Source organism: Barbus barbus (assembly GCF_936440315.1).
Source record: "Barbus barbus genome assembly, chromosome: 1".
Classification (NCBI taxonomy): Eukaryota; Metazoa; Chordata; class Actinopteri; order Cypriniformes; family Cyprinidae; genus Barbus; species Barbus barbus.
The window spans coordinates 35,139,740-35,163,352 of record NC_136729.1 but is presented as its reverse complement, the minus strand read 5'-3'; the positions used below and the strand labels follow the sequence as shown (position 1 = coordinate 35,163,352).

Genomic DNA, 23,613 nt, shown 5'->3' with positions numbered 1-23,613 from the left:
GTGTATTAACAGAGCTTCAACTGAATACCAAAGAGTGAATCACAAAGGCTTCTGGAGTTGCTGGTTACAGGCTATAAATGCTTCCCTTATATGCTTCTATTTTGAATTAAATAACAGACCAAAAAAAAAAAATAAATAATTCTAATTCTGAAAGCTCTGAAGAGTTATGAACATCATGTTTGAAATCTTAAAATCATCAGTAATTACAACACCAGTCTATCAAATTACAAGATCACTCTTAAAATGTATTTTAGAAAAGAAACCTTTAACCTCTGTAGCTTTTAAACTTTATTCGGTTATTTCCAAGATGAGGTCATCTCCTTCCAGGCTGCTGTCGACATTGACGTGCACCTTGTATATGATGCCTGAGATTGGCGAGTTGACAACTGTCTCCATCTTCATGGCACTGAGGACGCAGAGAGGCTGACCTTTCTCCACCTTCTGACCTGGCTTCACCTTTACTTCCACCACTTTCCCTGGCATGGGAGCTCCAACCTGTCCCCGCACGTCTTTCAAGGCTTTAGGGTGAAAGTGCATCTTCTGGTGGAGCAGAAAGCAGAATGAGATGATTACAGGGGAGACCAGGGGCAACAGAGACATTTTTCACATTTTCCCTCACAGCTCTTTTCAAACTGACAGTCATCTTTTGCTGTTAGAAACATATATGAGTAAAAGGACCCTCTAAATACATATAAATATAAAATTTACAATGAGAAAGATTTAATACAAAAACAAATAATAGTAACACTAATGCGTATATACATACATATATACACTCACCTAAAGGATTATTAGGAACACCTGTTAAATTTCTCATTAATGCAATTATCTAATCAACCAATCACATGGCAGTTGCTTCAATGCATTTAGGGGTGTGGTCCTGGTCAAGACAATCTCCTGAACTCCAAACTGAATGTCAGAATGGGATAGAAAGGTGATTTAAGCAATTTTGAGCGTGGCATGGTTGTTGGTGCCAGACGGGCCGGTCTGAGTATTTCACAATCTGCTCAGTTACTGGGATTTTCACGCACAACCATTTCTAGGGTTTACAAAGAATGGTGTGAAAAGGGAAAAACATCCAGTATGCGGCAGTCCTGTGGGCGAAAATGCCTTGTTGATGCTAGAGGTCAGAGGAGAATGAGCCGACTGATTCAAGCTGATAGAAGAGCAACTTTGACTGAAATAACCACTCGTTACAACCGAGGTATGCAGCAAAGCATTTGTGAAGCCACAACACGCACAACCTTGAGCCGGATGGGCTACAACAGCAGAAGACCCCACCGGGTACCACTCATCTCCACTACAAATAGGAAAAAGAGGCTACAATTTGCACGAGCTCACCAAAATTGGACGGTTGAAGACTGGAAAAATGTTGCCTGGTCTGATGAGTCTCGATTTCTGTTGAGACATTCAGATGGTGGAGTCAGAATTTGGCGTAAACAGAATGAGAACATGGACCCATCATGCCTTGTTACCACTGTGCAGGCTGGTGGTGGTGGTGTAATGGTGTGGGGGATGTTTTCTTGGCACACTTTAGGCCCCTTAGTGCCAATTGGGCATCGTTTAAATGCCACGGCCTACCTGAGCATTGTTTATGACCATGTCCATCCCTTTATGACCACCATGTACCCATCCTCTGATGGCTACTTCCAGCAGGATAATGCACCATGTCACAAAGCTCGAATCATTTCAAATTGGTTTCTTGAACATGACAATGAGTTCACTGTACTAAAATGGCCCCCACAGTCACCAGATCTCAACCCAATAGAGCATCTTTGGGATGTGGTGGAACGGGAGCTTCGTGCCCTGGATGTGCATCCCACAAATCTCCATCAACTGCAAGATGCTATCCTATCAATATGGGCCAACATTTCTAAAGAATGCTTTCTGCACCTTGTTGAATCAATGCCACGTAGAATTAAGGCAGTTCTGAAGGCGAAAGGGGGTCAAACACAGTATTAGTATGGTGTTCCTAACAGGGGCGTGTCTACGTGGTGGCCAGGGGTGGCACCGGCCCCCCCTGAAATTTGGCTGGCCACCCCAGGTGCCCCCCCTACCAGATGTCTTGCGATAGGCTTGTTTTTTTTTTTTTTTTTTTTTTGCTTTTTTGAACATAGTAAAACAGTCCAAACTTAATTTAAGCAAATGACATTAACAAAACTAGCTTAATATAACACTTAACAGTAACAGTCAGAAATATGACATTATAACATGAAAATGACATCTAACAATTGAACCCACCCCCCCAAAAAAAAAAAGAAATACATAATTAAATAGAATATATACATATTTAGGGTTTAGACACATCACGGCCTCTTAGACTTTACATATATTTCTGCCATATATTAACATTATACTTATATCGTTATGCCATTTTCTCAATCAAAGCAAGAAAAGAACCCCAAATTTTCATATACAAATCCAGGCGTCCTGAAACTCTAAATATCACGCGTTCATAGCTAGCAATACTGGACATGATTTCTAGCCATTCATCAAACGAAGAGGGCGTAACAGATTTCCAATGTCTCAGAATGACTCTACATCCAGACACCATAGCTACACGGCACCATTGCCTTTGTTGCCGGGAGAGGCATGCATCTTCTGGTAAAATACCCAACATACAGAGAGCGGGGTTCTTGTTTAGTGTTAGGTTAAAAATGTTATTAACAAATTGTACAATCTTTTCCCACAGTTCTTTAACCTTATCACATTCATACAACATATGAACCATAGTACCAGTATCAGTATTACACCTCCAGCACCGATCATCATCTGTTAATTTAAGTCTAGCCATCCTGCTTGGAGTCCAGTAGCATCTGTTAAAAATTTTATAATTTATCAGTTCGGATTGAATTTCACGAACACAAGTGTGCCATTTGGATACAACCTGCTTCCACATTTCATCCTTGATTGTTTCCCACAGATCTCTTTCCCATGCCACTTTAAGTCCACTTAAATTAGGTGCATTAACTTCTCTAATTAAGGCATAGAAAGCAGAGCAACCTTTTTTATGACTAACTGTAGCAAAGACATGTTGTATATCCGTTGGTGGGTCAGGGCCCTTTTTAATGGTCGCAAGGAGACAATGTCTTATTTGCAGGTATTTCCAAAAGTCATTATTTGGCAGGTTATACTTTAGTTTCAAATGATTAAATGAGACCACATGTTCTCCTTCATACAGGTTATCCAAGAACCATATGCCTTTATTGGCCCACTGTGTCCAGTAGAAAGGCCTTTTATCTATTTTTAATTTAGTATTATACCAGATCGAGGCTCTAGGTGTCAACCACGTTCCAAAGTTTTTTAACTTGTTTGAAGTTTTGGTGATACAATTTCCAACTTTCTCTAACAAATCTAAGAACAGGATTCTGGTCAGGTACTGATCGAGCTAGCTGTGTCAAGAAAGCCTCTGCTGGAAAAGGGGCCAACAGTTCCTTCTCAATATGCACCCACGTAGGGGCTACGTTGGGCGCCATATTGATTTTAGTCCACTGCGAAAGTGAAAATGACCAATGATACCAGTCAATTCTGGGCAGAGAGAGCCCACCCGAACTTTTAGCAGAATACAATTTGGTACGATTAAAGAGGGGCTTCCTTCCTTGCCATATAAAGGATTCTACATTCTTATTGTACTCCTTCTGAAGTGATAGTGGTAATATAAGTGGGAGCATATATGACAAATAATTAATTTTGGGAACAATTATCATTTTAACAAGGTTAATTCGACCCAAAATAGACAATGTAAGTTTGCTCCAATTCTGTAACAAATTTTGGATCTCTTGAATAACTGGTTGAAAGTTAACCTGCATCATTTTTTCTAATCCAGGTATGAGTTTGAATCCCAGATAAACTAAACCAGATGAAACCCATTTAAATGGCCATTGCACTCCTAACATACTATTATGTTTTTTAGACAGAGGCATTACTTCTGATTTACTCCAATTAATTTTATATCCTGATATTTGAGAGAAGTCATCAATTAAAGAGCACATTGTGGGTACTGTTATTTGTGGGTTACTAGAGATAAGTAAAATATCGTCAGCATACAGAAATATTTTATGCTCCTGCTGACCAGCCATAACACCTTTAATTTTTGGGTTGCTGCGTATAGCTATAGCTAATGGCTCTAAAACCAATGCAAAAATGAGGGGTGAAAGGGGGCACCCCTGTTTTGTGCCCCTATGTAATTCAAATCGCGATGACACTATGCCATTACACAACACTGATGCTTGGGGTCCAGTGTATAGTAATTTAACCCATTTAGTAAATATTGACCCAAAGCCAAATCTTCTAAGGGTCTGGAATAAGAAACCCCACTCGACCCTGTCAAAGGCCTTCTCCGCGTCCAGGGAGAAGGCCATGACAGGGTCCGCGACATCTCTAGAGTTCCACATAAGATGCAACAGTCTTCTCATGTTATCCGCCGAAGACCTAGCCCTAATAAACCCAACTTGGTCCGGGTGTATAATAGTAGGTAATAAGTTTTCTAATCTCTTTGCGAGTACTTTGGCCAAAATTTTCCCGTCTACATTGCCAAGTGAGATGGGTCTGTAATTTGCGCAATATTGCGGATCTTTTCCTTTCTTATGAATAAGAGTGATTATGCTGGTTCTCATACTCTCTGGAAGTTTACCAGTTATCAATGCATTCTGAAAGACAAAGAGTAATTTAGGTGCTAGAAATTCTGAATATTTTTTATAAAAGTCAGAGGGGAAGCCGTCTTCCCCTGGGGCACGACCGAGTTTGAGATCACGTATGGCATCCTTAATTTCCTCCAATGTGATGTCACTTTCTAGAGAGTCCCTATCAGATGTAGATATACATGGAATTTGTAGGGAAGAGAAGAATTGGTCATATTGTCCAGTGGGTACTTCCCCTTGTGATGTATAAAGCTCTTGATAGAAATTTGTAAAAGCCTTATTAATTTCCTTCCCATCTGTAATTAGTTTATCTTTATCGTCAAAGATAGAAGGAATAAAGTTCTGCGTGCTGAGCTGTTTTACTCTATGTGCCAAGTATTTACCTGCTCTCTCACCTTTTTCATAATAATTTTGTTTTGTGCAAAATAGGGCAAATTCAGCTTTTTTCAGTATAATATCATTTAGCTCCAATTTCAGACTATTAAATTTATTGAAAGTTACAGGATCTGGCTGACTATAATGTTGTTTTTTCAGAGACCTAATCATTTCTTCCAATTTAATTAGTTTTCCACGTTCCATACGTTTACGCAATGAACAGTGTTGAATAAGCCTACCCCTCAAGAAAGCCTTAAAAGCATCCCATGTTATACCAGGGTCAGAGACAGAGCCCTCATTATATAACCAGTATTCATCCATTGCTGTTTGTATAAAGGAACATGAGATCTCATTTTGCAATAATGAGTTGTTAAAGCGCCACCTTGTGCTTTTCCTATTGTTTGCGGTCGTAATGACTACATCCACTGGAGCGTGATCTGAGAGAACAATATTCCCAATTGAAGCAGATTGAACCTGATTTACCAGTTGTTTTGAGATTAAAATATAGTCAATCCTTGAGTATGACTGATGAGGATGGGAGAAGAATGTGAAATCTTTCTCCAGTGGGTTCAGTGTACGCCAAATATCTACCAGGCCACATTCCTCCATCATAGTGTCTATTACTGAGTGCAATATTGAAGTGGCCTGTTTGTTACTAGATTTATCAAGGTCTATATTTCTAACTTGATTAAAATCACCACCTAGTATTATGTTATAGTTACCAATATTCCTAATAATATTGCAGATTTCATTAAAGAAACCTGGAGACATCACATTAGGGGCGTAGATATTCATAATAGTATATTTCTGTCCTTCTAGGCTAGAGTCCAGAGCTATCCATCTGCCTTCCTGGTCATTATATGTTTTGTGGACTTTAAAGTCTAAGCCTTTCCTGATCAAAATAGCGACACCTCTACTCCTAGTATTAAATGTGCTTGAGTATACCTGATCAATCCAACCCCGTTTAAATTTCTCAGATTCCTCAGCACTGAGGTGGGTTTCTTGCAGCATAGCTATATCAGATTTGTTTTGCTTGAGATATGTAATAATCTTCTTACGTTTAATTACGTGATTACATCCCGATATATTCCATGAGATGATTTTCGTGAATACCATATATCTTAGTTATATATTAAATAGTACCTCTGATATATTCCGTCCAAGTTACCAGCAAACTGAAAGTAGACCAAAGTAAAACTGAAACGGCCTGAAGGACTCCCAGAATCCAAGCAGATTGACGTGAACATTCCTTCAATTGGTTGCGATAGTTCTTATGTGATTGTCATGTAGAAGTTACATAACTGAAAAATTATTCACACTTAAATACTACAGTAAGTGTCACTTTTCCTTCTGAGCCCGCACCTGTTTCTCATAAAAGTCATTTGCCTCGTCCGGAGTCTCAAAATGAAGCTCTCTTCCTTGAACGTGACTTTAAGGCGTGCGGGGTACAGTAGGCGAAACCGAATGCCCTCCTTATACAGTGCTTGTTTTACCGGGTTGAACGCGGCACGCTTCTTAGCAAGGGCATTGCTCAGATCTGGATATACCCTCAGCGTAGTCCCCTTGAACTTCACCTCATGTTGCCTGGCCCAACGCAAGGTAAGCTCCCGGTCACGATAGCGATGAAAACACAACACGAATGCGCGCGTGGGTTTACCCGCCGCAGGTTTAGGACCAAGAGAGCGATGAGCCCTCTCTAGGGGTGGCGGACTTGTGAATATCTCAGGCATAATTTCAGCCAACATCTCCGAGACGAATACGGTGGGGTCCTTGTCGTTCTCGATCCCCTCCGGGACGTTCAAGATACGTAGGTAGAACGGCGGGACCTGTTCTCCAGATCATCCAAACGATCCATTAACATGGTGTTTTGAGCTTTAAGGGCGTTGATGGTAGATTCCGCCGCCACAAGACGTTCGAAGTTTTCACCCACAATGACTTCTGTTGATGTTAGTCGACTCTGGAAAGAATTTACGGTGTCGTGCAGGGCATCCACCGATGTTTGTAAAGGTTTAACTGAATTTAGTATCAGGGCAGCCATGTCCTCCTTCAGGACTTCTCGTTGTTTGGCTAGCTCAGAAACAAGTTGTGTCATTGATAAGGAGTCCTCGATCACTCCCTCTGCAACTTGATTTTCCTCTTGAGGCGACGTCGCCACCATGCTCGCTAATTTACTAGCAACGCTAGCCTTTTTAGACTGCGATGCAGCGTTTTTCTGTTTAGCGTTACTCATTGTGCATAGGTTAATTGGAACCTTTTCTTTATTTGTTAGATCGTATGTACGCCGTTTTATAACAAAGAATTCACTGCAAAAGGTGTATATATCGTGAATTGATCGGGAGACTATCCACTCTGCTGCCTTTCCCTTACATCGTCACACCGGAAGTCTTGCGATAGGCTTGTTTTTAGTTAATTTCTAACTGCATCTGGCGTATCTTGGCATGTGTAGGCAGCTGCCTAGGACCGCTTTCTTCTTTTCTTTATTAATTTTAGGCATTGTAGCGTGATCTAAATGACAGATGTCGAGAGCGCATAATGTCATGTAATGCGCGAGCACGAATCTCTCCACTCACAAGCGGATTTCCTTCACTCGCACAAAACTGGACGTGTGCTTTTAAATCTACATTGTTCTTTTATGAATTGGCTCGGGTCTCTCTCAGATATTGTGAGTATGCTCAAACGTTATCCTCGCATCACTGAAGACCAGAAAAGCTTTTTTTTCTAATTCAAGTGAAGAGTAGGCTTTTCTCACTAAATGGAAGCAAGCTGAATATAGTTAGCCTTCTCTAGTTATTAATTTTATTAATACTTATTTTAGTTAAGTGCTTAAATTGTAAATATGCATTTATTAAATTATTTTATGTAGTACATTTGTATTTTGTTGTTTTTGTATATAGTTATAGAAGCATATCAACCAGGTTCCAGAAGTAATCACTAAGGCTGCTTCTGAAATAAGTGGGGGTGCTCTCTTAATGCACATTTTCACATATTTTGTCCCTTCTATTGCTATCAATATGCTGATACTTCGAGAGCGAATCCCGCATAAATATGCAGATGTCATTCCCAAAACTTTGCAACGTGTGTGTGGGCCAAAAAACAAAGTTCTACATTTTAAATGGATTGCTTAGAAAGCTCGCAAAGAGTGCTCATAACCAATAAAGCTGTCACTCTTTGTTCATCGCGATCTCACAAAGTTCTGTGAGGACCAATGAATCTCACACTGTGCAATTAATAGCCTATATAATATAGGCCTATTAACATATCGTGTATGTTTATTTATAACACATAATAACACATAATAATTTTAATTTGAATAACATTAAAGTATTTTTTGGCATCATTACTTCAGTCTTTAGTATCACATGATCCTTCAGAAATAATTGTTTTGATTAATAATATAAATAATAAATAATAAATAATAATGATTTGATGCTCAAGAAATATTTTATTATTATTATTAATATTTGAAACATTTAAGTAAATTTTTTCAGGATTGTTTAATGAATAAAAAGATCCAAAGATCAGCATTTATCTGAAATAAAAAGCTTTTGTAACATTATACACTATACCATTCAAAAGTTTGGAGTCAGTATAATCTTAATATATAGACATTAATAATTTTATTTAGGAAAGATGCATTAAATTGATCCAAAGGGATGTGTTTATATATATAAATATATAGGACCATAAATAGTGCATATTTGATAGATTCATTCATAAGTGATACAATATTTATTTCACAACTAGAGTAACATAACTACTGTTTCCCCAACCTCATAGCCATGACAAATAAGGCAGAAACCAGCGGCAATCTCAGAACTGGTCATTTTTTAGTTTAATTTCAAAGGAACCAAAACTTTAGACAGCAGAAGAAAAATGTTGGACCCGCAAAAACAAACTTAATGTCATGAGGAGAAATGCTCTTGCTGTGTTCAGGCAGAAGGAGAGCTCTGCTGAGCATATGCTGAGTAAGTGTCATCACTCTGACTTATCTGACACCAAGTGTGTTTTGAACGTCATCGGTCTGCCATACTAAGCCAAAGAAGACAATAATAAAAAAAAGAGCATCTACAAAGAGAGGAAACCATTTTCCAGGCTAGGGCTATTTGAATGTTTGTTTACCAGAGAGAATATCTTATAATAAATGAATCATCTTTAAAATGATGTGTTTTGGGTGGGCAATGAAAGTGAGATCTTCAGTTCTGTCAAATCATGCTGTAATCTGCCAAACTATATTTTTACAAGCAGTGTGGTGCAGTTACAATTGCTGTGTCCGTGGCTGACATAAAGTTCCTACACAGCACTATTGACTTGTAATGAGAGCATAAACTGTGCTTCCTGATAATTTAAAAGATTTTTTTAACACCGCCGGCTGTACGTGATAAACGCCCATGACATCAAGAGCAAGATCATTTTTAGCTTATGACAGAAATTATTCACACCTCAAGAGAGAAAAAGGGAACATTCGCAAAACATGTCTGAATGATTGAGTGTACTGTTTGTGTCAGGATAATTGCTTTTCAGTGATGAAACAAACCAATCTAGGGAGGAAAATAAACAGCAAACAGTTACCTTCATTGCTGCCGTATCCTTGACCAAGATCGAACGCAGCTGGCCGTTGAGTTCAAAAAACACCTCTCTCTGACCAGACTTGTTCAAGTCACCCAAGGCCAAGGCTTTGATGTGCAACGTTTTCCCTCTCTCCAACTCCACCTGTGAGAGTAAAGAGCCAGAGTTACATAAAAACACAGCAAAAAAACAGCAACAAAAATCACAGTAACAACTGTAGGTATGAGAAATTAAATGCAGTGTGATTGTGCTTGAAAAACAAACAAAACCAGACTGGAGCACAATAGGCTGAAAAAACATGGGCAAAATTAAGGCAAAATTTAGGGATGAGTGATTAGCACAGGCCTCTGGGAGGCTTTAAGTCTGTACCATGTGTTGTTTGGATGTGGAGGGAATGCTATTTTGGGGTCTGCCTGCGTTCGCCTCAGTGACAGCTTAATATAGCTCATGCTAATCTACGCTAATCAGCCACGACTAACATCTTATTTGGACAGCTCCACTGGGTGGAGAAACACGACGCCAAATAACTTCAGTCCCAGAGAAATTTACGATTACGCATGTTAACCGAGGGAAATCTGCTTCAGTTTGAAAGGGTACAGAGAGACCTGGTTTGAAGAATCAGGCCAGAAGACGATTAAGAAATGCAAGCAAACTCGATATAACAGATTTGATGCATTTTCAAAGTAAAATGACTTTGTAGGTGAGATTGCCTCACATCCTGTCTGGCTCTGGCTCTGTCTCAGAGTGTGATCAGCTATGTGAGTCCTGCATCTGGTGCTCTCAGTTCTCATGGTGCCTGCAGTAGGACTCCGAGACACATTCATGCCTGCCAGGTAACACCCACTTCACTCATAACTGGGTATTAGGTGCCAAACACACGGCTAAGCTCCAATCAACACATTTAGAAACACCGTAGGGCATAGCTAGATAGAGATACAGCCATAGGAGTTTGAGATTATTCAGAAACTATAGCATAGAATAAGCTAAAAATGTAGACTCTCTTGAATATTACAATGTTAAACTCGGTTTAATTAGATCTGTAAAACATCATTTATGGTTTATCTGACTTCACAAAGAGAGCCTAGATGTTCAAAGTATTATATTTGGAACACAAAAGAGGCATGCTATTCAATCTTACTATGCTAATCAATTTTAAAACCACGGTCGCAATAAAGTGTGCTAATAAACTTTGCGAAAGTGGAGGCTAGTTGAGGACACAGGAAATCTAATTTTGCAAATCTCCCGGTGAGAGAGCAGTCAGGCTCTTGGCTAAAGCTTCAAAGGTCAAATCCCACAGTGTTATAAATTTAACAGGGTGAAATATAGTTGAAATAACTTAGTACAAGAAATAAGGCACAGTGAAAAATATTGAAGTTTACATAACCCTTGCAGAATATGCAAAATGTTAATAAATAAGAGGGATCATACAAATTGCATATGTTATTTTTTTGGTACATATAGTCCACAACACAAAATAATAACTGATTTTATAGAAAGGACCCCGTTCAAAAGTTTACATACCCTTGAAACTTATTTTAGTGTGTTACCTGGATGATCCACGGAAAATCCTCTAAGTCCTGCACATTGTTTGGTTTTCCAGCATCTTCTGAGTATTTTAACCCTTTGCAACAATGGCTATATGATTTTGATCTATCTTTTCACACTGAGGATAGCCGAGGGACTCACATACAACTATTACAAAAGGTGAAAACATTTACTTATGCCCAAGAAGGCAACACAATGCATTAAGAGCTGGAGCGTGTAAACTTTTTGAATTGGATAATTGGGGTAAATTGGGATAAATAATTGAAATGCATATTATGCCACTTTATGCCAAAATAAGAAAAATGTACACAATCATGTTCAAAAGTTTACACCTCCTGGATGTAAATGACACTTAAATGATTTTAAGATGATAGTGTATGTAAACTTTTGAACAGGGTATAACCATTTTTATAACTTCAGTTATTATTTTGGCGTTGTGTCCGTTGAATTTTCAGCTCAAAATACTGCACAGATCATATCATTTTGTGAATATCATTTTGTTTCATCATTATATGCTGCTCCATGCCCCCTTTTCCAGGGCTGTGCCTTTACAGCTCCAACGTCAGATACACTGCTAAAAAACATCTGTTTGGTTTTGATTATCATGTCTATCGCACTGAAATCATGCATTTTAAACCATATTAGTTAAAATTTTCTGATATGTGGATTTCTGAGCGCACACATCCGAAGCACGCGCACAGAAAGTAGATGTCATGTGGCGTGCAGTGCTAAACTAAGCTTTCTTTCGTGTTTTATTGCACTTAAACTGTCAAATACACACAAGTTTGTGTTAAAAACACACATATATTAGATCTGTGTGGCAGCAGCGTAATATACAGTAAATAAATCAATAAATCCACTTGAGGCTGTGAAATGTGACACGCTCGTTTTTTCACAAGCTTGCAGAAAAAGGCTTACCAAAAAAAAAAGAAAAGAAAATTACTTAGTTGTTCTTTTTCACGTTTTCTGGGTTGCACCGGGGACCCGATTATAGCACATCTGAAAAAGTCAGATTTTCCTCATGTAATGATGCTCAGGACAGTACTAAATAAAAAAACAAAAATGCAATTTTCATGATCCCTCTTATTTTAAAATGATTAACATTTTGCATATTCTGCAAGTGGTATGTAAACGTATAAGCAGAACTGTATAAATAAATAAAAAAGGACACATCATTGAAGTCAGTTGATGTAAGGCTTATTGTCACCCACCTGAAACTCTGCGATTTTGGGGGCATCCAGAAACAGGCGAGTGTTAAGGCAGTCCACTGGGCCAAAGTTTGATGTGAACTCTTTAAACTCCTGGAAGACTTTAGGGTACATGGCTGCTGACATCACATCTTCAGGAGTTATTTCATCACCATGTGCCATTCGCAGATCAGACTCAAGAGCCTCGAAGTCCATTGGTGGAAGTGAAGCCCCTGGAAGAACCTTTGAGAAATATCAAACTTGTCACACTCTGGGAAAAATGTAAAAGCTGTAGCTTTAAGGGTAAGCTAAATGGTTGATAGTAGGGTGCATATTACTACTTTAGGGTACTAATATGCAGCTTTTAAGTGTAGATAAGGTACAAAGTTGTCTTTTTAAAGACGCTGCCTCAGTGACATACTGAGGTACAATTGCTATTTATTTACAGTGTATGGGCATAAACTATACATAACATTGTACAATCAGAGTACCAGCTGAACACAACTTCATTAACTCGTGAAGAGAGTTCACCCAAAAATTATATTTTTGTCATTATACAAACCATCCCTAGATCTCCTTGACATGTTCATTAGAGTTTAAAGAAGAAGTAGCAATGTCTGACTTGGGGACCAATTGTTTTTTGTAAATTTAGTCCTTGACAGTCACTGTCCTGATTCACTTTCATGATATGGACAGTGACAAGGATATTTTTCAACTACTCCTCTAATAAAACTGAAAGAATGGCTAATTTGTCTTGAGTGAAATGACTTCCTCATGACAACCAATCCAGGTTTTAGATTCTAACAGCTCAAGAACAAGAGAGCTAAATACTAATGTGAGTCAGTTTTCAGGTCATGGGTCACATCTCTCTGGGATCACTCCTGCAACTTTGAGATTTCCAGCACACATTTTGAATGGATTCCATCAAAAAAAAGCATAAATATTTAACAAATGAATCGACAATAGCACCATTCACTATCTTACAATATTTTTGTCCTCTGGCTAGTGCCTGACTTTGCAAGCTCAAACATACTAAATACATCATTAGTGCTGTCAGAGTGGGCGTTAATGAACAAAGGCAGAAACACTTTGACAAATAGGTCAATTGCAAAGGAGAAGCTACACCATCAATATGCCATTAAAATGACTCAATTCATTATGGACAAAAACTTGCTGATTTCTTGGTGTTGGCAACCCACCTAACTTTTGAATAAATTGCCACTTAATAGCAGTTGAGTCATAATTTCATGACATATGGGCTCTGTTTTGTTTGATGCGTCCTATAGGTTTATTTTAGTGGTTCTGTGACTCAGTTACCCCGTCTGAGCTTTTGTATGCAAGCTTATTTGTCCAGGCTAGCTTTGGGGTAGAGAAGCTCACTCGTGTACTTCTTTACTTCTAACCTTTTTTTTCCCCTCATCACTCCATCATTTGAGATTCCATAGGGGCATTTATTTATTTTCCTACGTCAGTCCTGTGAAGCTTATGATTCATATATAGCAATCTCGATACCTCAGAACTGAGAGGCTGTTTTTTATCAAGAGAGAGTAACACATCTCAGAGTCCTCACTGGATGTGTCAGTGGCAGACATGGCAAATTCATTCTTAAACCGATCCAAAGGCCGAAATATCTGAGTAAAAGAGCATAACTAATATTACAAAGGTGATTTTATACATTACTAATGGGATGTACAAGTTTTGCATTACCCCAAGAAATATATAGGCTTTCTTTATCAAAATCTTGTTATTCTGAAGAATGTTTCAATGAAACTCCTTAAGGTCCCGCATTGTTGTTGACCCCATTGACTTTCATTGAATAGACAAAATAAATACTGAGACATTTTTCAGAATATCTTCTGTGTCCAGCAAAAGAATCACACAGGGTTGGAGCGACAAGAGGGCGAGTAAACGATAACAGAATTTTCATTTTCTAGTTTTTAAAGATTGTGAAAGGTCTCTATCTCTTCCACATTTAATGGCTTCTTCCAGGGAATGTACATATAGTAGCCTACAAATGTGAAAAAAAAAAATCACAAAACCTAAAAATGAAAGTAAAGACAGTAAAGCTATGGGAGTAAGAAAACTTAAAAGCTAACTTTCCAAGCCTGAGGTAAGGTAAGGAGCTTAAGGAGAAGACTTGAACTGCATTTATTTCATAGTAAGTTAAAGCCCTGTCATTACCATAAACTACTGCGAGAGAAATTCTGCTGCTACACATACAGTGGAGAAAGACGCTTTCTAAGATTGTTGGCATGTGCACTCAGACAATCTGCTATACATTTTGAAAACAGTGCTACATGGATTACCAGGTGATTTGCAGAGAAACTGCGGTAAAGTTTATGGACTCTTGTCAGAGGTTATGTAATTTCATACTCAGAAAATAGCAGTTACTATTTCAAACATCTGAGGCGAGAGAAGTTGCTAGGAGAGCTTCTGTTTCCCTCACATTGGTTGCTGGGCTGGGTGAAAGGGGATATTTGACATTGTTGACACAGATTGGAAGGAGATGAGATTTGCTCTTTTTTTCCTGAATCATCTGTCTCCATCCAAGTGTGTGCATTTAGGCTGTTTGTCATTCTGTTCTGTCATAGCCTGGCTGGAAATATCGCTGGGGTGATGCCATGTGAGAGAGAGAGAGTAGTATACGTTATGTCAAAATGATTGATTTATTATAAAAATTCCACCCCCCTCCCATAACTGGACACCTGTTTGGACACCTGTTTTGTACACCCCCACCCCCCCGTCTAAGCGGCCATCTTATTGACCTTATAGTGAACTTAAGAATTTATGACAATGTGTTTGTGTGTGTGTGTGTGTGGGGGGGGGCAATGTTATGTGGTTTAAACTTTAAATGATGAAACTGCGTTAAATGGGGTAAAGGGAAGTTTTTATTAAAGTGTTTTCACATACATATCAAGAAAAAACATCAAACGTACAAAGACTACTTATTTCCCTACAAGTGGAGACTAGTGTTGTTAAAACAGGAAAAACTAAAACAAAAAACCAATGGCATGTTAGTTAAACAATACGGTGGTTTTTCCTTTCTATCATTAGAATTTAAAAACTAGTTAGTTTGACACAGTTAAATAGAAGAAGTGAGCGCGTTCGTTTATCTATAACAAAAGAGCATCGGACTGATTAAAACAATAAGATATATTTATCAGAACCTATGTTGTGGTTTTTAAAAAGTTTTGAGTTTATAATAGATACGAAGTTAAATAATATAGAATTGCTTTTATCTTACCATGGTATGCCTGTTTTTCCCCTACAAGGCGAGACGTGCTAGTGTTGTTAAAACAGTTTTAGGAAAAACTAAAACAAAAAAGCATTAGATACATTAGTTTTTCTATCATTAGAATTTAAAACTAGTTAGTTTGACGAAGTTAAATAAATAGAAGAGTCGCGTTCGTTCATCTATAACAAAAAAGAATCGGACGCGTTAGTTAAAACAAAGATATTTATCAAAATCTATGTCTTGCTTTTTTAAAAAAGTTTGACTTTATAACAGATACAAAGTTAAATAATATAGAGACGACTTCTCTTACCGTGGTGTGAAATAAAAAATATCAGACCCTTAAACAACAGTATAAGATACCTGTAAAAATCTTCTGACATTACAATTGAAAAGCTAGCTTTTGTCCCAACTTAGAAAATTAAAAGAGCAGACTATTTACCGTTTAGACAACCTCTCCCTTCTGTGTCAAAACTGAGAATGAGCTCGCGGGCCGCTGTCAGGCCACACCTACATCACCGCCCCTAATGTGGGTGTAGCGATAGCCCCCCCCGTTGTAACGCTGTGTTTAAAAACCGGTGTTGAGGATAACTTATCTTCACCTAGACATAAAATACGTACGTAGGTTTTGCGAATTTGGAAAAACAGAAAATTATTCTACAATGGCTGAGGCATCAATACCTAAAACCCCCGAGAAGCCCGTCGTGGATGCTATGGATGATCTCACTCTAGCACCTAGGGAGATCAAACACGGTCCGTGTTTGACCAATTTCCTCCACGAACCTTTGGATGACGTTAAGCGTGAGTTTCATTTATCCGGTTTATCGCATATCGCATATGCGGTTACAACTTTGACAAGACCAACAGGGAGGTCAGGCTGAGCACCGTGGACGCCGATGAAAGATTCACATACGACACCTGCGATGACCCCGAACTGTTTTTCACAGTAAAAGACTGGTGTTTATTTTACAACCACGTTTGGCGTGATTTAAAAGACGGATGCGATGACCCTCTATTCATAGGGGAATGGAACGGTGTCACGCCTGGAATGCGTTACAGAGTGTTAGGGGATCACGTTAATAAACACAGCAATGATTACATCTACATACTTTGTAGCGATACCACAGAAGGTCTGCCCGAACGCGTTTGGCCGATATCTGAAGAGGATCATCTCAAATACTATAGCATTAAATTCTTGTTTCAATGGAAAGACGTGCCTGCATTAGAAGACATATTCGGAAAGATTGACAAATTGTTTAAGTGGTGCGACGCGTTTGACAGATACAACAACATAAAAGTGAAATTGTTTCACCCTGAATGGTGCGTGACCAGTCGGAGAGGTGTTCACGTAGCACCGCCCACATTCTATAACCATTAAATACAGACCTCCCCAGCAGGACTCAGAGGAAATAAGCTTCGATCGCTAACGGTAGCAACATGTCCCAAGAAAACGTTTCAACCGCAGCTAGTTCTGTAGGGGATGACAATGCGTGCGCCGCATGGACGTCTACGGACAACATCGTCTGGTTGGATAAATTTTGTAAAGAACTGGGATACCATAACCTCGCATTCTTGGCGAAGTACGGACCGTCTCAATCTACGGCGGACGATGCTACAAGCTCTGATACCGTCTCGGACAACGTCGACGGATGTATCGGTGTAACCGGTCATAAAATCATTAAAGCTGTTGTCGGGATCATTCTGGAACATCTGGTAGACAGACAGTTAAAGAAAGATTGTTATGGCTGTACGACGGATCATCCATTGCAAACGCAACATTCATGTCTCTATGAGGCTCCTGCGTACTATTTTCTCGGCTGTTTTGAAGAACTAAGGGATAAAGTGTGTAAACCTGACCTAAAACACATTCTGGCCCGAACATTGAAACTGTTTGGTTTATCCCCACACCTCCAAAGGATTCAGGGTGTTGTCGATGCTGTTCTGTGTGAGCTCAGGGATGAAATGTTCATAGTCGGAGGATTGGCTGAACTCAGGACAACGCTTGTGAACGAAACCTGTGAACAGGCTGTTTACGACGCTGTTGACAACTGGAAGAAAAGTGCTCCGGCAGGTTCCGACTAACTGGGAACATGGGAAACCTCTGCAACACAGCCTGTCTGACAAAACTCTTATTTAAACGACACATTAAGAGAGAAATAATACATTTATTGTATAAGATTATCGATGATGAGACTGATTGTTATGTGGATAATAAACGTTTAATGAAATAAAAAAATCTAATGAGCATTGTACGGTGTATGTCGGGCGAGTGGAACATTATGCTGCGTCAATGTATTGCAAAGGGTTATGATATCCACACGACTGTTAAAAACATTCTTGAAAATATGTCTGAATATGAAGAAAGTCTTAAAATTGGTAACATTTTGTGTCTTTGTACTTATGTAACCGATGTGTGTGTGATGACCTTGTCAAGAAAAGAAGCGACGGATGTGTGTGAAATCATCGATGTATTAACCGAATATATGATTGAGAAAAATATTGTAATGTGTGTGAAATTCCTTCAATATCTAGATGTTGTGTAACCAATCATATTTAATGTTTGATTATGGCTTCTACAACTGTTGTAAATAAAAATCCTTGACACTAACAGCGTTTGTCATTATTTTCTGAAAAACACGGGAGTAAGATGTCTGAATTAATGAAAAAAGTGTACTACAATCCTTCAGATCCAGGATCTTTGGGGGGTAAAGCATGGTTAAAACGCGGAGTGTTACAGGAATACGGAGTAGCTCTGAAGGATAAAGAAGTGACGGATTGGTTAGCATCTCAGGACGCCTATACGTTACACAGAACCGCACATGTCAAATACAAGCGCAATAGGGTAGTGGTGTACGGAAAAGATGCGCAGTTTCAAGCAGACCTGGTTGATATGTCTGCTTATTCGAAAGAAAACGATAATATAAAATTTTTACTAACGTGTATAGATATCTTTAGTAAGTACGCATGGGCTCGTCCGCTGAAAAATAAGACGGGGAAGGAGGTTACCAAAGCGTTCGAATCTATACTCAAAGAAAACCGCATACCGCAAAAATTACAAACTGATAAAGGCACCGAATTTTTTAACAAACATTTCCAACAATTGATGAAAAAGCATAACATACATCATTTTGCTACGGCGAGCGACGTTAAGGCTTCTATCGTTGAACGTTTTAATCGTACGCTTCGCGGAAGAATGTCACGATTTTTAACAGCCGTCAATTCAAAGCATTATTATGACATCTTACAAGATCTTATAGATGGGTATAACGCGAGTTATCACAAAAGTATTAAAATGCGACCTCTGGACGTTCATAAAGAAAACGAAGCGGAGGTGTTTAATAATCTGTACGGAAGCATGCGTAAAGACGCACCTGTCTTTAGGTATAAAATCGGCGATGTGGTTAGAGTGTCTAAAGTCAGAAATGTGTTTTCTAAGGGGTATGCGCAGAATTACACGGAAGAGTTTTTCACTATAGCAGCCTGTATACCCTGCACACCACCGGTGTACAGGCTACAAGACTATGACGGTGATATTATCGAAGGATGTTTTTATGAAAAAGAATTACAAAAAATTATCGTGAATCAAGATAAATCGTTTAAAATAGAAAAGATGTTAGATCGAAAAAAGAGAGGAAAACAGGTGTTCTGTCTCGTGAAATGGTGGGGATGGCCGACTAAATTTTCCTCGTGGTTGGCAGAACGGGAGATCTTGGACATACAGAAAAATCCTTAAAGTAACAACGAGACGATCATGAGCATCATTCGTGAAAATCTATATCATGAGCGAAGGTGGATTTTACGTTACGCTTCCTTGCAACGCGTCAATGGATGTGTATCCTGACAACCGTATTTCTAATTACAAAACAAGACTTGCCAGAAGTATGAACCTCAAAGGCCATTGGGAGGTGGGGTTGATCGAATTTTATTATCCTATATCCTGGTATACGTTTAATGAGGAGGATGCGGCCTTTGTTATCAACACGACACCCGGTATACTGGGGTATGATGAGGATCATCACGAAGAGACTGAGGGCATGATTATCTATATTAAAGAAAAAAACCTTCAAAACATATCTAAAGTGTGTAATACCTTAAAACCGGGATATTATGAGGATGTGTTGTTTCTGGTTAGAGAAATAAATGCGAATCTACCTCCTAGAGTGACCCTCGGTTACGATCACGTCAAAAACAGGATATTTCTAAAAGCACCGACGACCACATCTTTGATATTTTATGGAAAGTTGGCTAATATTTTAGGTTTAAAACCTGCCACGTCTCTAGGTTCTGTAAATCAACCTCGCAAAGATCGTACTGATGACGCACCTGTCGTGACGTACGCCCCGCATCAGGCCGACATAAGAGGAGGGTTTTATAGCATGTATATATACACAGACATGATTGAATATCAATCAGTCGGTGATTCGTATGTACCGCTACTGAGAACTGTACATATAGAGGGTGCGGCTAACGACATCATTAGTGTTAGATTCGATAAGCCGCATTACGCACCTGTGAATAAGTCTAATATTACAGACATTTGCATCGAAGTCAAAGACGATCAGAACAAACACGTCCGTTTCACTTACGGTAAAGTTGTGGCTAAACTCCACTTTAGACCTGTGAAATAGTTGTTTTTTGTTTTGTTTAACGAAACTATACGACTATGGATCCCGAACGCTATATCGCTTACTACCGTAACCAAGCGGGTAACGGATTACCCGGCTACGCCGGCGGCTCTGTCATGTACGGTACCGGTATAGGAGGTATTTTCAAAGCACTTTTCAGAACAGCGCTACCTCTGTTGAAAAGAGGTTTTAGTATAGCAAAACCGCATCTAAAAGCCGCTGCGAGAAATATAGCTAGCGACGTAGTAACCACAGCTCTATCGAGATCGTATAACGATAATAACAACGACGTCCAAAATGGTAACGGATTAATGGTTATGTCACGCGGGTGTTTTAAACCGCCCGGAGTGCGAATGCGTAGGGGGGAGTGGCCGGGTGAAGAAGGGTAAACCCGCTAGTAAGAAACGTACAGTCGCAAAACGCTCAAGACGTTCCCGTGCGAAACGTGTAAAGAAAACTGTCCGGTGCAAAATACCGCTCAATACTATTTTCTAAACCATGTCTCTATTTCACAATATGTCTGAGGAGTGTATTAAATCCGAGTTGGATTTATTTACCGTACCTATGACTCAGACGTCTATCGAAAAAAATACATACGTCGAAATACCACCGCTATCCGCGATAACGGATTCATCGCCGCTAGAATTTTTTATTGCGGGGACAGGCGAAGATTACGTCGATCTAAATAACACTCTGTTATATACACGGATCAAAATAACCAGGCCGGACGGCAGCGATATTGCAGACGGTGCGCCCGTCGGGTTAATAAATTACCCCGGCGCCTGTATATTCTCGCAGGTGGACGTTTCTCTAGGCGATCGTCTGATAACGCAGAGCTCTAGCACTTATCCTTATAGGTGTTTGATCGAAGCGTTGATAAATTTCGGAAAAGATACCCTCGAAAGCGTCTTTTCAGCAGGATTGTTTTACAGAGATACAGCAGGTCACATGGACGCTACAGACCCTGCTGGAGAGAATGCGGGTTTAATGAAGCGAGCCGCGTTTATCAACGCTAGCAACGTTGTAGAGTTACTAGCACCCATCCATAGCGACATATTCTTTCAAGAAAAATTAATGTTGAACGGTGTAGATATAAAAATACGGATGACGCGAGGTAAAGACGAGTTCTGTCTGATGCGTGATGACGCTACCGCTTATAAACTCAATATTATATCAGCATCTCTTTTTGTGAAAAAAGTTTCGGTTTCGCCGGGTGTACGGCTAGGACACGCGCAAGCTCTTTTATCGACCACCGCTAAATACCCTATAGAACGTGTGTGTCTGAAGAATTTCTCTATCCCTGTAGGATCTCGCGTGTCTAATCAAGAAAATCTTTTTCTCGGAACGCTCCCGAAATCCATCATTTTAGCAATGACGGAAAAAATTCTGCTTTTTCAGGTGCATACGACAAAAACCCCTTTGCAACCGGAGTATGAGAGAGGATCTGCCGTGAGGGACTTTTATCAACTGGTATTATCTACCGGAAGACATCTTAAAAATCATCCTCTGGCGATAGATCGTCAGGATTTTCTCAACGGATACACCCTCTATGGGTTTAATTTAGCACCCGATGAAGATTGTTCGAATCACGTCTCTCTAATCAGGTCAGGAAACATTAGACTGGAAGCCCGATTCAGACAACCTCTCAGACAATCCATAACCATCATCGTATATGCGATTTTTGATTCGATCGTCGAAATATCCAATCGAAGACAGGTGCTGGTCGATTATTACTGAGACCTTGAAATGAATACGGTTCAACTAACGGCAGTCATGGATAAAATCGCACACAACACGTATTTTTTAGGAGTGCTTCCGTCCGATCACCTCCCCAAATCACCTTTAAAGAATTTACCTGCCATGCTTATCCGTCCACAGAACCGGGTCAACACTGGGTAGCCATCTACATAAACAACGATCGCGTTAGCTGTTTTTTTGACAGCTTCGGTGAAAACCCTAAAGATCAGCGTTTTCCAAAGACCGTCCAAGACTTTTTAAAAAACAATTCTATTTGCGTACGATACTCTAACAAACAGGTTCAAAACATTGCATCAGACGCCTGTGGACAACACTGTGTGTTTTTTCTGTATCACATGTCAAAAGGGGTCGATTATGAAAATATTGTTAAAATGTATTATGATGATTCGATTAAAAATGATGAAAACGAAATTGAAATTGAAAACGAAAATCAAAACGTTCTTCAACATACACATGGTGTGATCCAGACATGTTGTTAATATCCGTAAGGTAAAGTTGTGTAGTCGGACAAAAGAACCCGTTTGTCATAAACCACTTTGAACCTTTTCAAAACTGATCTATTATGCAATGTGAATTTCCTTTTATCACGTACAATGGTCTCTGTCCGTGTGAGCAGGTGGGTCGTGTCACGTGATGTCACATAACCATGTACCAGACAAACCATGCTTTCTAAGGTAACAATTTGGGCGTTCGAAAAATGCAAGGTCACACCTTTAGCTTTAAGGGTGACTTTATTTTTTGCAGTTTTAAAACCGTATGATTTTGGTCCGGTCGCGGCGAATTCCGCGATGCTGTCATCTACATCAAGCTCGTTAGTCAGCTCGCCTAGATATGATCCTGTTTGAGGCATCCATTCGCCTTCTTTTGTTGAAAAGATAACGCTGTCTGTATCTACGTAAAAAACGCGAGATCCTAATCTGTCCATAAGATCGTATAATTCCAAACGACCGTAAGCGGTGGTGAATAAAGCGATAAACACGTTAACATCGTTCGCGGGGCGGGGTCCGCCTCTGCACAACACCATTGGACCAGGGCCACGGAGTCCGACACGAATGAGAAATGTTTAATGTCATGACTGTTTCCGAATATATAACGGCTGAAATCTTCAGGTTCAGTTAAAAGTTCACTTGTTGGTAAATTACACCTAAGCCCGAATCTCCCCCAAAGAGCATTTAACAAATATTTATTTATAGATCTACGCGCGGGGTTAAGGGCGATTTTGTCGATGTCCAGATGAACGCCCTCCTTCTCAAAATACGCTTTGACGTAGGACTGTTTTTCGTCATCTGTCACCACGTGCGGAGGAAAACCTGAAGCCTCTTGTTTGAATTTGAGAAACGTCTTAACGTAATCGACGAATAAAGTGTCTGAGGTCTGCGGAAAATGCCACACTTCCACAATTTTGACAACCTTATATCCTTTAACTACAGCGTGTGTGAGTTCTACGCTCGTCCAAACCCCTGAAAACGCGCGCTCTTCTTCTCTGTGTTGACAGCGTTCCTGTAGTTGCTGCTCTGCGCATGTGCGACACAGAGCAAACAATAGTTTTCCCTGTGATGATTTGAAGGGGATGAGAGGATGTAGCAGTTTATGTGGGGGTAGTACAGTACATTTAATAAGTCCGAAATACGACTCGATCGGTTCAAAATCTTTTAAAATTATTTCAGGATGACCGATCGGGTAAG

The 23,613-nt window shown here is 39.5% G+C and overlaps 1 pseudogene across 1 annotated transcript in view; it reads right to left on the bottom strand.

The window, feature by feature from the left end:
- Positions 1 to 215: 215 nt before the first annotated feature.
- LOC306870258 (pyruvate carboxylase, mitochondrial-like) overlaps positions 216 to 23,613 on the bottom strand; it is a 373,186-nt pseudogene continuing 349,788 nt past the window's right edge. The window contains exons 22-24 of the transcript in view: positions 12,338 to 12,556; positions 9,585 to 9,725; positions 216 to 540 (exon numbers count right to left, since the gene is read on the bottom strand). The product of the transcript in view is annotated as a pyruvate carboxylase, mitochondrial-like (transcript). The remainder of the gene's footprint in view (positions 541 to 9,584; positions 9,726 to 12,337; positions 12,557 to 23,613) is intronic.